An 18,826-nucleotide genomic window follows, 5' to 3' on the forward strand; every position below is an offset into this window, starting at 1 on the left:
CCTTATGGATAATTGGGGAGGATGCCACAGAGAGGAGGCCCATAGCCTTTTCCTTTTCCCCGGATTCTCGGTTCCTTATGGTTTCCGGGCTCTCTTGGCTTTCTTTACAAGTGCCTTCTTTTTGAATCCCTTGAACCCAAGGAGACATTAATGAGAGTCTATTCAAAAATTGGGAACATATTTATGAAGACCGTAGATTTACCCGGTATAAAGTCTCATCATTGGATTTGTCTTTGCCAGAACACTACTGCTGTCCTGTGTTGATCAGATCTTCTAATTTGCCATTTGTATGTTAATATACATGTAAGTCAGAAGCTAAATTATTATTTAGTAAGTTCACTTTGTTTAGTAAGGAAGAAATCTTGTCTAAATATGAAGTATTTGAGGGGAAAATGTAAGTAACAGAACCTCTGTGGAGTCAGTGGAGAGTTGGTGTGGGAGGAAGTTAACCTGCCTGTTACCTTGTCATTAATAGTTTTCTCTCCTCCCAGGACCCTTCCAATCCCAAATACTCAATTGGACAAACTTTATATAAAAGCCTTCAGTGCCAGGCCCACTAGTTTTCTTATAAATCTTGACTCTAAATCCCTGAAAGAGGAAGAAATCCACAAGAGAGAACTGCATTATTTTATAAGAGGGAAAACCATCATAGTTGAAAGAGCTAGTATGATGTAAAAAGCACACAATAGTAAATCTTTGCCCTAGTCTTTTTCCTTTGTTTTTATTTTTTTTTAATGTTTTTTATTTATTTTTGAGAGACAGAAAGAGAGAGAGCCCAAGCAGGAGAGGGTCAGAGAGAGGGAGATACAGAATCTGAAGACAGGCTCCAGGCTCTGAGCGAGCTGTCAGCCCAGAGCCTGATGCGGGGCTCGAACCCACAAACTGTGAGATCATGACCTGAGCCGAAGTCGGATGCTCAACCAACTGAGCCACCCAGGCGCCCCTGCCCCAGTCTTTTTTCAATGTGTGTATAATCTGAAATAACTTTTCAAAGAATATTTATACAGTTTCTCTTATTCCTATATCTCTTATTCATGTATCTATCTCTGCTTTAGCTGCATAATGATTTGAATCTGGAAATAGGGAAGTGAAACACTGAGTGTTCTCACCTAATTATATGCAACTAGCATGGAATAACACCTAATTTGTTTTTCTTTCTCCCCCATCTTTACCCTAAATCTAGGAGATCTCATTTTACCAAATCACTGTCTGGGAATTTAAGTGGGAAATGGTTTCTGTACCCCAGCTAATTAAACCCTGAAATTGTTAGCAGCAGAGCAATTCTGAAAGGCAAAGGTGGCTACAAGTGTATGAGTTCCCCGATCAGACACAGCAAAACAAAGAACAGTTAGACTCAACAACAAAAGCATCACTAGGGTGAAAAAAATGTGATGAGATCACAAAACTTGGTGCCCCAATGCCACCAAGAGCACGGCGAGCAAGTGGGAAAGTCAGTGTTCCCAAGAAAATCACTTGAAACCAGGGAGGCAGAATGTTCTCTTTGGCCACTTGCTACCAGGTCATCAGGAACACAGAGGACCTTGAGCCAGCTAGAAAAGAGCAAGGTACAGAAGAGGAGCTTCTAAAAATTATAAAGAAGAAAAAAAAATGTGACTCCCATTAGGAAATTGCCCATCCCTTCTAACGTAGACAAGAAAAACCTTTAGGATTTTAGGCTGAAAGACAGTGGAGAGAGCTGGTTACAGGCACTGATAGGTATAGCTCAGGGACCCTGCCAACCCTGTGTCACAGCCTTTTCCAGTCAAGGGACAGGAGCAAACGCATGGAATTTTCAAGATAACTTTCATTCACTAACTACTTTTAATCCCCCTCTTTCCACAAACATCTGATTATCTATACCGAAGCTAAATAGGTATCATAGGTATCGGCTGTGCAAACCGAGGGTAAAATTTGTTCATTGTGTTTAGAAGCACCAGAGGACAGTTTAAAGTAGGTTTCCCTCGGTGATTTCATAACTCAAGCAGTGTATTCACAAGAACATAATCCTGTCTCTCAAAAATGAATTTTTAAAAAACATTAAAAACATAATCCTGAAAATTTCATAAAGGCAAATAACATGAGAAAAACCCAGCCAACATTAAATAAAAGTAATTATGGAGGGATCTCAGTAGGTTTTTTTTTTTCACTTCTTTTTCTTTACACCTCAGTGGGATGTAAGTCCAAAAGGATGTTAGACAATTTATTAAAAACATTCTTATAGTTGTATAAACGTAAATTGTTGAAACCAGTATGACAATGGAAGCAACAAAAAAGAATAAAACCAGGAATAAAATAAAAAATAAAAATGCTTCTCAAGGTACTTATCCAGGTGCTTAAACATATATAGTATGACATAGTGGGGAATTTCCCAGCAGGTTACCTAATGGATAAGACTGCCTGATTTAAAAATCAAATAAACTTGGGTTTGAACCCTCTTACTGCCATTCACAAGCCTTGTAACCTGTCTGAGCTTCAGTATCCTGACTTGTAAAATAGAGATAATATTCACTCCAAGGGATGTTTGGAAGGATTAAATTTAAATGATGCATAATGCCTTGATAGATTAAGTGCTCAATAATTTGTAGCTGTAAGTAAATGCATACAATCATGAATTTAAGTCATTTTCTTATACAGTTGACCCTTGAACAACATAAGTTTGAACTGCATGGCTCCACTTATGTGTGATTTTTTTTATAAGAATGAAACAATACTGCACTGTACGATGTATTTTCCTTATGATTTTCTTAATAAAATTTTGTCTAGCTTCATTGTTAAGAGTACAGTCTATAATACATATAGCATTAAAAAAATACATGTTAACTGTTTATGTTACCAGTAAGGCTATAAGTAGTTAAGTTTTGAGGAAGTCAAAAGTTATACATGGGGACAGTGCCCCATGCCCCACATTGTGCAAGGGTCAATGGTAGATACTATCAATACATGTAGATTATATCAATACATCAATACATGGTAAACTAACAGCACATGGCCAAATAACAATTTGCTGAAAACTTATGCTAGAGACCACTTTTATAGCTCCCTGATGACTGGGCTTCCCTGAGGATGAAGTTTAAAGTATCAGGAAGAACCAATGGCCTGCATATTTTTAAAGCAATTTCCATGAGCTTTTTTTGATAGAAAATTGGCTAACACAGGGTTCAAAGAACTGAAGATCTTCAAAAGGCCTCTGTGCTCTGCCAATCAAATGAAGAGCAGTACCAACATTTTTTTTTTTTTAACATTTCTGTATTTCTGAGAGAGAAGTGGGGGAGGAGCAGAGGGGGAGAGAGAATTTCAAGGTTCCCCTTGGCCGCCACTGTCAGCACAGAGCCCGACTCAGGGCTCCAAGCCCCAAACCATGAGATCAAGACCTGAGCTGAAATCAAGAGTTGGACACTTAACTGACTGGGCCACCCAGGCGCTCTGCAACATATTCTTTTTAACAGTGAAGCCTCTCTGGGCACCTCTGTTGCTCAGTCAGTTACATATCCAAGTCTTGATTTCGGCTCAGGTCATGATCTCAGGGTTCATGAGTTTGAGCTCAAGCAGAGCCAGCATGGGATTCTCTCTCTTCCTCTCTCTTTGCCCCTACCCCCTCATGCTTTCTCTGTCTCTCCCAAAACAAACAAAAAACCAATGAAGCCTCTCAAAATATGGCTACCACATATTCCTGTTGCGGGGCAGGGAATGCTTTTCACAGAGCCAAGGTCTTAATAAAACTCTGTTCCACTTCAGTATATAGATACACAGATAAGTAAGGCTCCAAATTGCTACATCTTCATGGCAATTATTTTAAAACGGGAAAATTTTAAGGTTGATGTTGCCAACAGCCTGGTAGTATAGCCATGGGGGGGGGGGGCGGAGAGTTAAAGATTACCCATGGGGCATCTACTGGTATTTTCCATGGTACGTATTTTGCAAAATGGCCCTGCAGAATAACATGATAGAATTGGTGTCCGATATCTGCCAAGATGGTAATTGACAATTTCAGCATAGTTTATTTAGCAGGACCAGTTGTCTATAGAGGCCAAGCATAGTACAGAATTCTTACTTTTCTGATTTCTATAATAGGGGCATGTGCATGTAAATAATCCCCAATTGGTCTCAAATCATTAAAATATAAACTAAAAGAAGTGAGGCTGGAATGTGGGAGTTTTAAGACTTACAATAACCAAATAAATTCTAATACAGTATTCTATCAGAACCATTTTATAGCATGTACATAAAAATAGAGCATCAACTTACATGCAAATTATTTTCTTAGCTAAACCAGTCTATTTCTCCATGGAAATGGCAGGTAATTGGTGCAGGTTTAAGGTGGTGCTAATGGGAAAAGATGTGAGGTACCATAAAGTGAAAATTAGAATTTACAGCTCACCTGGGTTAGAGGGTATGAGAGAAAGGAGGGAAAGGAACATGATTTTTATCCTGAGCAATGTCCACAATGAGAAGAATTAATGTTACTCTTATTAAAAACAAGGAAAGGAAGAATGACCAGTGGGGACTGAAGATTAATTCCACAATCAAGTGGAAATACCTAACAGTGGGAGAAGAAGCAAGTAAAATGGATTTGGGGGGAGTCAAAAGGATAATAAATAGTGATGTCTTTATATGGGATCTCTTCTTCCCCATGTTTTATTATGAAAACCTTCAAATATAAAAGCAAACACCCACACATCCACTACCTATATTCTACCATGTTGTTATATTTCCTTTATCACATGTCCATCCTGCTATTATCTCTACTCATTCATTAATCTACCTTATTTTTAAAATATATATCTCAATTGCATTTCACCCTGAATACGTAAGCATACCTAATATTAACTTCAGTTCAGTATTTGTTTATGGGATTTTTTAATGTAAAACTCATACAATGACACATACAAATCTTAAGTGTAGATTCCCTGAGTTTTTAAAATGGCATACACCTGCGTAACCCAATCCCATTCAACATATAGACCATTATTGTAGTTTCTGTCACCTCAGAAAATTATCTCATGGCCTTACTTAGTCCCTGCTCCCACTCCTCCAGAGTCAACCATTCTTCAGATTTTTTTTCCCCAACACAGTCCAGTTTTGTTTATTCTAGAATTTCACATGAAACGTAATCTGCCATGGGTTATTTAAAAGACTGTGAGGGGAATGCAAGATCTCAGCTTTTGAATTTGATTTGAACTGATTTTAGGAGGTTTTCAAAGTTACGAAAGTAATGCATGTTCTCTGTGGAGGTGGTGAGTGAGAACAGAAAAATACATAAAAAGAATAAAAAATCACTTGTTATCTCACCATCAGGATGTGTGTATATGTAAACAGATGTAGATATATGGATTTTATTAATACAACTGCTGTCATATTTCACACAGCTGGGCCACCATTACCACTAGGTTCCAGAACTTTTTCATCAACCCCATACCCATAAGTAGTCACATTGCATTCCGTTCTCTTCCTAGCTCTTGGCAACCACTAATTTTCTGTCTTTATGGATTTGTCTTTTCTAGACATTTTGTATCAATGGAATCATACTATATGTGACCATTTGTGTCTGACTTCTTTTATTTAGCATAATGTTTTCAAGGTTTATGCAGGTTGAAACATATATCATCATTGCTTTTTATGGCTGAATAATATGCCATGTGTAAACACATTACATTTTGTATATTGATTCGTCAGTTGATGGACATTTGGATTGTTTCCATTTTTTGGGTGAATAATGTTGCTATAAACATTCATGCACAAGTATTTGTATGAATGTGTTTTCATTTTGCTTGAATATATACCTAAATGTAGAATTGACGGGTCATGTGGTAACTCTGTATTTAAATTCAATGAACTGCCAAACTGTCTTCCAAAGTGGCTGCATCATTTTACATTCCCACTAGCAATGCACAAGGGTTCCAATTTCTCCACAATTTGTCAACACTTGTTATTGTCTATCTTTTTTTATTATAGTCAACTCAGTGAGTGTGAGTGGTATCTCTCTGTAGTTTTGACTTGCATATTTCTGACTAATGACATTGAGTATCTTTTCATGTGCTTACTGGACAATTTCATATACAGTTAAGCCTTGGTTTGTGAGCATAATTCATTCTGGAAACATGCTTGTAACCCACTTGTATATCAAGCAAGACGAATTTCAAGAACCATTGGCTCAGTTGTGATCATGTGATGTTCAGCATCATGTATTATTCATATTGCAAGATATCACTAGTTTATCAAGTTAAAATTTATTAGAAATGTTTGCTCATCTTGTAGAACACTTGCAGAACAAGTTACTGTCAATCTAAGGTTTTACTGTATATACATTTTATTTGTTTGCAAAAGTCTGTTCCTATCTTTTGCTCATTCTAAAATTAGATTGTCTTTTATCACCCACTTTGAGAGTTTCTTTAAACATATTTTTTATAGAAATCCCTTATCAGACATATGATTTGTAAATAACTTTTCCCATCCTGTTAGTTTTCTTTTCATGTTCTTGACGGTTTTCTTAGAAGCAGTGAAGTTTTTTTATTTTGATGAAGTCTAATTTATCTATTTTTGTTTTTGTGGCTTTTGCCTTTGGTGTCATATGTCAAATGTATCTGTAATATATTTTAGTAAGTGGTATGAAGAAGGCATCTAGCTTTTAAAAATATACCAATTAGCTCAGTACCTGTCCACACTATTATTATAATCTTAATGCCTGTATATAATTCAGTTGGATTTAGCCTCATTGTCAACACTTTGTTAGTTTCACTTAAGGCAACCCCCAGCAGAGCCTGAGTGTCGCATTCAAAAACACAGCGGTACCTATAGTTTTGCTTCTGCCCACCTTTGTATAGCCAGGTGTCTCACACGCTAAGGCATTTACTAAATGTCTATTGAATTGAACCTAATTGAGTTGAAGTGAATTGAATTAGAAAACAATTTTAGGAAGGAGAGTATAAAACAATCATGGAATAGCCAACACTGTGACCCAGCACTGTTCACATTGTTTTTCCATTTCTTACTGAGGTCACCTCTGTTCTTGCCAAAACTGCTCTTTCAACATATTTTCTTTTTTCTTAGGTTTTTATTTTATTTGAATTCCAACATACAACACTATATTAGCTTCAGGTGCACAACCCAGTGAGTCAATAGCTTTTCAATACAATTGTGGTAATCATTAATGCTGTTTGCCAAATGTTTCTGGTTCTCTCTACTCTCAGACCCTCCGTGGTTAGGTGTGACCACATGCCTAGTTCCAGTAAATGCATTGTGACTGGAAGTATCATGTGTCTGGGTCAGAGTTTGCCACTAGCAATGTCCAAAATGGTGGCTGCTCTATCAGCCTGAGTCCCTGAATGACTAAGGTTAGTAATGCTCCTCTGTCAACCCAGTGGATGGGCAGCATGAGCAAAACATAAAAACTTTTTAAGATTTTTGTTGTTTTAAGCCATTGAAATTTGGGGTAGAAAGTTAATGAAGCATAGTAGCCTATCCCAGTATATACCAGTCACTGACCTATTCTTACTGCACTGGTCTACTTTTTGAATGGGAGCTGAAGGAAGAGCTTCAGGTAGTGCATGAGGGAACTGGGCCTGATCATATTTTTGTCCTCATTCACTCTTCTCAGATGCCTAACTATTTCAGCTACATTTAGGGTGAGTTGATTGTTCTAGGAGCACCTGGGTGGCTCAGTTGGTTAAGCATCCAACTTTGGCTCAGGTCATGATCTCATGGTTCGTGGGTTCAAGCCCCATGTTGGGCTCTGTGCTGACAGCTCAGAGCCTGGAGCCTGCTTCAGATTCTCTCTCTCTCTCTCTCTCTCTCTCTCTCTCTCTCTCTCTCATGCCCCTCCCTCCTTGCTCATTCTCATTCTCTCTCCCCCACTTTCAAAAATAAATAAACATTTCGAAAACAGGAAGCTGAGTGTTCTAGAACTGTGCCAGTGTCTAAAAAATGAAATGCCTGATAAATTAGCATTTCCAGAAAAAAAGTACAAGAAAAGTTACATTAAATAGTTAATAATTTACAGAGCGGGGGTAAATGCTAGTTCCCAGTAAGGGCAAAACCCTACATACAGCCCAGAAGGATCACTATAAAGAAAGATGAGATTAACTCACCAAATTTGATACATATTTACCACTTTCCAATCTATTCCACGGCCTTTCATGCTTCTACTTAATGGACATCTACAAAACTCTTGACACTGATGTTATGCCCATTCTCTAAATGCATTAAACAGGTCTCAGCAAAATATAAATTCGTATAAACTATGAGCAATTAGTATAAATAAAATGAATGTATATAATTGGATAAAGTGATCATTTGGCAAATTGCTGTCTGACTTAGACCTTTATAATACTAGAGATTTTATAATCATAATCCAGGTAATGTTAGGGAAAGAGAAAGAAGTACCATAACGTATCAAAGTTTCAACACATATTTTTGTTTTGTTTTGTTTTTTGCTCAACAGTGAGTGATTAATTAGAATTTTGACATTTCTAGAAGAAACAATTTAGTGGAGGGTTTCCAAGGGAATTTAAATTTATCCCACTGGCTCTGTCTGGGACATAGAACAGTTGGTATGAGAACACTTCCACTAGGAAAGGATTATACATTTTGAGGCTTAATGAACTGCCAGTATGAAATAATTACTAGCAAAGAAACTAGGACTACTATAGAATTAATTTTGGATTTGGAATTAACTTTGGAATTTGTCTAACAGCTAAACTGTATTGTTACATTACAGGCAGGCAACTTAAACATTAGTTGAAAGTAACATTTTAATTTTTATCATGTGTTAGTTTTATGAAAGTCCTCACACTTTCCAAACATAGATGAGGTTTCAAAATATGCTTGATTGATATGTTGTATAAATATTTGAGCAAATGCCTGTAACCATCTCTAAAGAGTAAACATTTTTAATAAGTCAAAGGGAAAACAATATTAAAATATTTATAGATGAGTTACTGTCTTCTCCCTCTGAAATCCATATCTCCTCTTCCACCTTTTTTAATTGAAGTATAGTTGACATACAATGTTACATTAGTTTCAGGTGTACAACATAGCAATTCAGGAAGTTCGTATGCTCTGCTCTGCTCACCACAAGTGTAGCTATTGCCTGTCACCATATAACACTATTACAATATCATCGACTATATTTCCTGTATGGTAGCTTTCATCCCCTTGACTTACTCATTTCATAACTAAAAGCCTGTATCTCCTACTCTCCTTCACTCGTTTTGCCTGTTCCCCCCCACCCCACTTGTGGCCATCAGTTTGTTCTCTGTAGTTTTATGGGTCTGTTCTGCTTTTTCTTTGTGTTTTAGATTCCACATCAAGTGAAATCACATGATATTTGTCTATCCACCTGACATTTCACTTAGCATAACACCTTTTAAGTCTGTTGTTACAAATGGCAAGATCTCATTCTTTTAATGACCAAGTAATATTCCTGTGTGTGTGTGTGTGTGTGTGTGTGTGTGTGTGTGTGTATACCATATCTTCTTAATCCATTTAATTATGGACGGACACTTAGGTTGCTTCCATATCTTGGCTATTGTGAACAATGCTGCAATAAATATAGAGGTGCATCTATCTTTTCAAATGAGTGTTTTCTTTTTCTTTGTGTAAATACCCAGTAGTAGAATTACTGAATTGTTCAATTTTTCTATTTTTAATTTTTTGAGGAACCTCCACACTGTTTTCCATTGTGGCTATACCAATTTACATTCCCGCCAAAAGAGTACGGGGCTTTCTTTTTCTCCACATCCCTCCTGCTCAACTCCTGGTATTTCCTGTCTTTTTTATTCTAGCCATTCTAACCGGTGTGAGGTGATCTCTCATTGTGGCTTTGATTTGCATTAATGAAGATGAGTGGTGTTGACTGTCTTCTCATATGTATGTTTGCTGTCTATAGGTCTTCTTTGGATCCTCTTCTACCTTTCATCTGATTAATTCCAACTAATTCTTTAAGACTTGGCCTCAGCATGCTCTTTCCAAAAGTCTTCTCTTGCTTGTGCATGTGCACACACACATAAACACACACACACTTGAGCTACTTTCATTCCATTGCACTGGTCAAAACTCTTGTATATCTCTGACAGGTTTTATTATACTGTATCATACTTCTCTATGAGGTATTCCTATTTCCATACTACAAATTTTTGAAGGCAAGGAATATGTCTTATTATTTTGTTTTCTCCAATATCTAATATTTAGAAGACAACTAATGTTTGCTGAATCCATTGATATCATGAAGTGGTTAATGTACCACTGTTTCCATAAAACTAAAAGACGGAGCACCTGGGTGATCAGTCAGTTAGGCATCCGACTCTTGGTTTCCACTTAGGTCATGATCTCACAGTTTGTGGGGTCGAGCCTCTGCTGACAGCACAGATCCCACTTGGGGTTCTCTCTCTCTCTCTCTCTCTCTGCCCCTCCCCTGCTTGCTCTTGTGTTCGGTCTCTCTCTCAAAATAACTGGAAGGAAAGAGGTAAAATTATCACTTTTAGATTATATAATTGCATTCTTGGGAAATCCAAGAGAATCAACTGAGAAATTATTCTAAATAATAGAGTAACTGAGTGCCACCAACAATATGGAGGGTCATCAGAAAATTAAAAGTAGAAATATTATACAATCCAGTAATCCCACTACTGGGTATTTACCCAAAGAAAATGAAAACACTAATTTGAAAAAATATATGCACCCCTATGTTTATTACAGCCTTATTTAAAATAGCCAAGATATGGAAGCAACCTGTGTCCATTGATGGATGAATGGATAAAGATGTAGAGCATATATACAAAGGAATATTACTCAGCCATAAAAGGATGAGATCCTACCATTTTCTGCAACACAGATAGACTGAGATGTGTTATGCTAAGTGAAATACTCACAGAAAGACAAATACCATATGACTTCACTTTCATGTGGAATCTAAAAAAATAAAATGAGTACAGAAATAAACAAAAAACAGAAATAGACCCATATATACAGAGAATGGATTGTTGCCAGAGGGATTCAGGGGAATGGGTGGAAGGAAGTGGAGACACAGGCTTCTAGTTATGAAATGAGTCAGTCACAGGGATGAAAGGTGCCGCACAAGGAATACAGTCAGTGGTAGTGCAATAGTGTTATATGGTGACGGATGGCGGCCACACTTGTGGTGAGCATGGTATAACATGTAAACCTACTAAACTGTTATGTCATACCTCTGAAACTAATGTAACCATTGTGTGTCAACTATACTTCAATTAAAAAAAGAAGAGCAAAAGAATTAAGAAAGGTGGCTGGGTACAAAATTAATGTTCAGAAATCAATAATCTTCCTATATACAAGCAAGAATCTGTTAGAACCACACTGTCCAACACAGTAGCCACTATTCACATGTAAGCATTTAAGTTTTGGTTAAAAATCAAATAAAATTTAAAATTGGCTTTTTAGTGACATTAGCCATGCTCTGAGTCCTCAATAGTCCACTTGAAGCTTTGGGGAAAATAGACAACCTGGAACTATTTTCCACAGGCCACATGAAAAATAAGCAATAAAGGTCACAAAAACTCTGAAAAAAAAATAATAAGAGGAACAGCCCTAGAGTGACATAAATAAAACAGAATAGAAACTCCAGAAACTTACTCAAACACCTATAAAATTTTTGTATGTGATAAAGGAGGCATTTCAAATCAATTGTAAACATGAATTATTCAGCAAGTCATATTAGGACTTGGTAACCACCTAGAAAAAACAAATTTGCATTCCTACTTTACCCCTTACTCCAAAATAAATTCCAACTGTAGTAGAAATGTAAACATAAAAGAAAACTATATTAGAGCATTACTCATAATAGCAAAATACCGGAAACAACCTGATTAAATAATTATAGTATGTACTCAATTTAATACTATTTAACCATTAGAAAAGAAAATCTGCAGCTCTATGATGTTTAAAAGTTTTTTTATGTTTATTTTTGAAAGAGACATATAGCCAGACAGAGAACAAGTGTGGAGGGGCAGAGAGAGAGGGAGACAGACTCTGAGCCATCAGCACAAAGCCGGAGGTGGGGCTCGAACTCGCAAACCAAGTCAGCACTTATCTGACTGAGCCAGCCGGGCATCCCTATTATGTTTTGATAGGGGCTGCAGAGGGAGTATGTAAGAAGTATGTAGTGAGCTACCATTTGTGTAACATCTCTGTATAGACGTATGGGTGTAGAGAGCATTTCTAGGAGGGGAACACAAGAAAATTGGTTTCCTCTGGAGAGGCAAACTCGGAGCTCTAGGGGTGAGAAGAGATTTCGTTTTCACTGATGCCTCATTTGTACTACTGAGTTTTGCACAGTATATATGAATTAACTATTTTTAAAAATACATTAAATAATTACTTATAAAAACCCAAACTTAAAATTTATAAAAGTATTGCATCTCCCATATGTAGCTTCCACCCATGTCCCAAATTTATTTTCATTGTTTATGTAAGAGCTGCAAAAGGTTTATGGGCAGTGATTTTAGGCTTCAGGGCAGTAACTCTTGTCTAGAAGGTTAAAATTCAGCAAGCTGCTCAATAAATGTTTAGTAAGCAATGAGGACCTATCATCAATGCACTTAGTGGGTACTTGTTCAGATGGAATTTTTACTATTTAAAGATTTTTTTAAAGGGGGAGCACGTTGAATTATAGCAAAAGTGAAGAGCCAAAGTAGACTGCAGTCACTCCACAGTGTAAAAATATAAAGGGACTAAATGGTGAGAAGCGGAATGAGTTTAGAGATTCCTAAATAAAATCGTGCTGTATAGAGTGGAGCTATGATGTTTTTCCTCCCCAGCCCTCAAGCACGTGCACCACTGTGTGCAACTACCACCGTACCTCCTACCCTTGGATGCCTCCTCCACCTACCCAGACGCTTCTGTCTCACTCTAAAGTGTCTACGCTTCCACCCAGCAATCTTTAACACACGATACATCATCTGCCGGTGGGAATGGAATCGTCTGATCCCACCATTTGCTGTCTGACAGTTCAGACAGTTCAGATTGTTCAAAAGACAGAGTGAATTTTTCTGGGTATTGACATGATGTTCTTCGAGCCCGAAGAAATTATTCTAGAACAAGTTTATCTGTCAAAGACTATCCTAGAAAACCCCAGGTAGAAAAAAAAATTTGCCACAGAACATAGTTTACCATTTAACAATTTCTTTTTATCAGCAGTTATTTTAAAATTCGAGACAATCAATTGAAACAAAGTAATTCTATTTTGAATTAAATGAATTATCCAATACTTATACAGAGATTTCATTGGTAAGACAAAGCCCCTCTGAGCCTCAATTACCTCATCTGTTAAATGGGGATAATAATATCTACTAACACTGGATGATTACTGCAAGAACGAAAGACATAAAAGCAATCTGAAAAATGTCAAACAATTTTTCAAGGCAACCGGATGGCTCATTTGCTTATGTGTCTGTCTGACTCTTGGTTTCAGCTCAGGTTATGATCTCACACTTTGTGAGATTGAGCCCTGCACTGGGCTCTGAGCAGAGCCTGCTTGAGATTGTCTCTTTCCCTCTCTCTCTGCCACTCCCCAGTTTGTGCTCTCTCTCTCTCTCTCTGTCAAAATAAATAAACATTAAAAAATAGAAAGATGTCAAACAATTTTTAATTGTCCATTATCTTTCTTTGTTAAGAAAGAGATGACCAGGGGCACCTAGGTGTCTCAGTCAGGTAAGCATCCAGCTTTGGCTCAGGTCATGATCCCATGGTTGGTCGGTTCGAGTCCCGCGCCAGGCTTCTGCTGGCAGCTAGAGCCTGCTTCAAATTCTGTGGGTGTGTCTCTCTCTGTCCCTCCCCTGCTTGTGCTCTGTCTCTCTCTCAAAAATAAACAAACATTTTTTAAAAATAAAAAAAAAGAAAGAGGTAACCAGTCCTTTCTTAATGTATCAGATTTCATTTGTTCTGTCTTCACTGCCACTAAAGCTGCCCAGGGTCTACCTCTGAATTGGTGATTTAGCTTTCTGTCCAGCAAAATGAAAATTTACAAAGTAGACACAAAAATGCCTTTATCATTAAAAAAGTATTGAAAAAAATTTAGAACTATAACATTACCTATTTGGTGGGTAGACAGCATAGCATCTTTAATAAGGAGAAGCTAGGAATACCTGAGTAAATTAGCTTGTGCAGCCTATTTCATAGATTTTTTTTTTGTTTTATTTTTTAAACAAAATTTGAGGTCAAATCTGTTGGCCTTCTACCAGGCAAAGAGAGGATTTTCTTTTTTACATTCCTCAATCTCACACATACACAAAATCACATGCATTTCTTTTCTCAATTAGAGCATAATTTTTAGTTACATCCAAAGTGAGTGTTAACGTGAGTACAGGTAAGTTGCAGAAGTTGCTGTGAGGAGCCACCTTGTTCAGGATGGAAGGATTTAGCTCCCAGCTGCTGGAAGTGCTATCGGCAGACATCAGTCGGCTGGCAGTCTGCTTTGAAACTGGTTCAACTTCTGACAGTTACCTGACCCACAGTCACGACCCTTCCCTGAGCAGCTGCCATTCAATGACTGTTCAGCATGGCGGTAAAAGGCCCTCCCTGAAACGTGGGACAATTTTCAAGGGCCAGCCCAGCTTTAAGAGCTCCCTATGGAGTCAGCTGAGGTCTTTGTCATGGCCAGGTTCTCCCTCTGTGAAATCCAGTTTCCTCTCTTTTCTTCCTTCCCAAAGGCATGGATCCCAAAAATACTCCCCAATAAGGCTTCTGCCTGCCAATCTCTGTCTCAGGGGTGCCTTCCAAGGACCCAAACCTGCCACAGTTGATTCCAGAAATGGTCTGAGAAAGGAGATGCTAAGATGAGATTTTGGAGAGGGGTCACCTGCCCACCTGCGTCTGGTTGGCAAAATCCCATTGTTGGTGGAAGGGGGCCCCAGAGAGCACAAGGTAACAATGTAATTGTGAAGCTTTCCCAGTGGCAGCAAATGCACTAGCTGGTACGCTGTGTCAGGCATTTGAGCAACGTGAGGAAAACAGCAACAAAAAGGACAATAAAGGTAGCTATTACTAACCTCAACTAGTGCTTTGGAAAAAGATAATAAGAGACAAAGAGTGACTGATGGACTTTAAAAAGTGTGAACGTGTGAAAGCAAAAAGGCCTCCTTGATAACATATAAACAGTCTCTCTTCTCCTGCAGCCCAGACAGCCAGGACCAGGCTCAGGATTTAATCATAGGGTAGAAGAGCTCCAAAAAAGTTACATTCTCAGACTAAGCAGGATTTCTACTCCAAGGTCAGGGACCTGGTTGAAAAAGGACCGCAGGATGGGAACATCTGCATCGAAGAAGCCACAGAACTAGTCCATCCCTCCCCATCACGGGCAAGTACCGTCTTCTTGAAGACAACACAAGAAGGTCATTTCCCTAAGAAACAGCATGTGCCCCCCCTTAGATCTGTCCCAACTTTTTTGCCTGGCCACTAGGCCAATGACTAGTTTTAAGTCATAACATAACTCAACTTGAGGAGGAAAGGGGCTACACACCCAAGGAGCTGTAGGACAGAGCCGGCAGGAACTGGCAGAAGCTAGGAGAAAATCCATGGGACAGGAATCAGAGGGTGTTGAATCAAAGCAGCCAATACATTACACTGGATAAGAAGTGCTTATTTGGAGCACTGCCCTGGAATGTAGGATTCAACGCTCTGACAGGACGCCATGAGATGGTGTAGGCATGCTGACAGGATGGTCCCAACAAGCAAGGAGAAAGCAGTGATCCCTTTCAGTGATTAAGTGAGGTTCCCCTGAAGATGGTGGGAGAAGGGGGTGAAAAGCTCAGAGAAGTGGGCATTCTAGGGTGGACACACTAGATGAGGCCAAATGACTGCTATTGGAGGGTTCAGGGGATACATGATTGACCTAGGCAATAAGGAATGTGCTGAGGAGGAGGTACCAATAGCTGCAAGAATTCAGTGGTAGCTCTTCTCTAGAGATCAGGGATGAAACTGTCTTTACATACCTGGGCTCACTGACAGCAATGAGAATGATAGGACAACTCCTCCCTTTCTTCCATCACTCCCCCAACCTCCGAGCCCCTTTAAGAAGCCAGATGGTAGCACTTGACCATCAGTCAGGTGGATGTAATCATTGTAATGAATGGTAGGTTTGGAGTGACCTGATCTACACAGAGTTATGGACATGGTAAATGAATGCAGTATTCCTAGAGGCAAAGATGTGAGTAGCTAAAAAATGAAACAAAACAAAAAGCTACTAGTTTACAAACAAAAGAATTCAAGGATGGAGGGTAAAGGCATTCATCCCAGGGAAGTCGGCATGCCCTACCTATTTTCCAGAACCGAGCTAGTTTAGGGACCCAGAACCCATCAATTGGAAGAGGCTAGGTGGCCAAGAAGTCACAAATATTCACAGTAATGATTTCCTGGTCCTTCCCCACAGAGCTCCACGGCCATTTACTTGGGTAAGTCTACACTGGGGAAAGGAGAAGATCCAAACACCATGAAGACTATTGGACACAGGGTCCAGGTTGACAATTGATACCAAGAGGCCTGGAATATCATCATGGTCCCCTGTTAGAGTAGGGCCAGGCCCAGTGTCACAGACGTGTGTGTGATCTCTGCAGTTACACAGAATTTCACATGTAGAGGTTCTAACTTTGGGGAAAAGAAACAACCAAAAAGGTTCTAACTGTGATGGATTTAATTCTTGGTTGAATGCCTGGATCGTGCCCTTTTAAAATTCTTAATAATTTTTTGAAAAAGGGGTCCTTTCTTTCAGTTTGTGCTGGGTTGGCAGTTTGTGTGGGGATATAGGAGGGTCCTGATAATAAGTGAAGTTCTGGATCATGTATGGCTTCCAGTGCATCTCCTGGATCTGCAGACCCATCTGTAATATTCCCAGGAATTGACCCAACCCCACACTGCCTCTTTGGCCTGTGGGGTAAGAACTATCCTAGTGAAGATGGCCAAATGGAGAGCTCTGAATGTGCCACTCCACCACACACACACACACACACACACACACACACACACACAGCCAAGATAGTAAAGAAAAAACAATATTGCATCACAGAGGGTCTAACAGAAATTAGTGCCACTCTGAAAAACTTAAAAGAACGCAGGGGTAGTAAGTGGACCTCACAATATTTCCACTTAATTCACCAGTCCGTCTCTTGCAAAACAAAAATTAGAAACAGAATTTTAAGGGAAACAGTGGACAATTTAAACAACAAGAAGTAGCCCTAATTATAGCCACTGTGCCAGATGTTGTATTTTTGCTGGCCCCCTTGTAAATGTCACCAACTGTCCAAACAATCCCTCTTTTTCTTTTAAGGTCCAGATTCCCCATGGAACCATATACTGAATTTATAGTACAGTCTGAAACAGGTCTACAGTCTTTCTTGCAAGTCATCAACAGTCTTAAGAGTACAGACCTTTCCTTTTGCAGGATGATTGTCACCCTGGGTGTGTCCAATGTTTCCCAATGACCAGAATTGCTACGTACATACAGACAGACTTAGACATACTACAAAAAGGATGCTGTGCTCTTTCTTGGCACCTTACATCAGACATACGATACCAACGCATTCTACTACTGGTGATGTTAACCCTGATCACCTGTCATTTGGTGTCTGCCAGTTTTCTCCACTGTAAAGTCGCCAGTTCCTTCTCTTGTATTTGATTGGTATTTTGTGCAGAGATATTCTGAGTATGCCAATACCCACTCCACTGCCAGCCTTAGCATTTGTTGGTGACCTCCTCTGTCTCAGCTCCCACTGACTGGGTGGCCAACTGGTGATTATGTTTCTGTCATTCCTTCTACAATTATTAGCTGATATTCTACTGAAAGGGAGAACTTTCCCTCCTTCCTCATTTGCCTATATGAGTATGGATTCATGGATTGCTTTTCTTTTTTTTTAAGTTTACTTGTTTTTGAGAGAGAGAGAGAGAGAGAGAGAGAGAGAGCACGAGCAAGGAAGGGGCTGAGAGGGAGGGAAAGAGAGAATCCCAAGCAGGCTCCATACTGACAGCAGTGAGCCTGATGTGGGGCTCAAACTCACAAACCACGAGATCATGACCTGAGCCAAAGTCTGATGCTTAACCAACTGAGCTACCCAGGTGCCCCCATAGATTCCTATTTTCATCAAGGGTCATAATCCTATACTTTTATTATTTTTGTGCTCAAACTGTCCCCATTTGGGCTAGAAGAAAGACACCCATTCAAGCTGGCTCCTGTTTTCCTTTCCGAGGCCTCAGCATGCTTTAAGCACTTATTTTCTGGCACCAAGAGGATGTTGTTCTGCATCTAGCCCAGTGGAGAATGGTATTTAGAAACCAAGACCTGGAAAGGGAAGCTTCACATATGATGTTTTTGAAGTTTTTATGTGCTCTCCACAATATTACTGTTTTCTCCAAGTCCCTTCTTTCTTCTTTTCTTCCCCTTTCACACTGAAGTTTCCTTAAAATGCCTAGCCTTTCTTGGCTGGCTGTTTCATGTGAGCCAGGCACTGAAAACCTATGATTAGAAGCGATGGGGGTGGGGACTGGGGGGAGATAACTGACTGGTAGACGGGTAGAGTTTAGGGTGGTCTGGCTGCGTCCATTTTACTAATCTGAATAACAAGAGATTTTTCTTTTCTTTCTTGTGGCTTGATTAGTTTTTCATCAGAAGAATGTTCCAGTCTCCTGCCTAGAAGATATATATCTAGACACCGGTGTTCTTTGAGCTGAGTTGAGAAAGGAGCTAGAATTCCACTGACTTTATTAACTTTACACGTAATACCCACATTCAGTGTGGAACCTTCATCTGCAGCTCCGCCTGATATCTGCAAGCTGGAGTCTCTCAGACTCAGCCTCTTCAAAGGATGAA

Source organism: Suricata suricatta, chromosome 7 (assembly GCF_006229205.1).
Source record: "Suricata suricatta isolate VVHF042 chromosome 7, meerkat_22Aug2017_6uvM2_HiC, whole genome shotgun sequence".
Classification (NCBI taxonomy): domain Eukaryota; kingdom Metazoa; phylum Chordata; class Mammalia; order Carnivora; family Herpestidae; genus Suricata; species Suricata suricatta.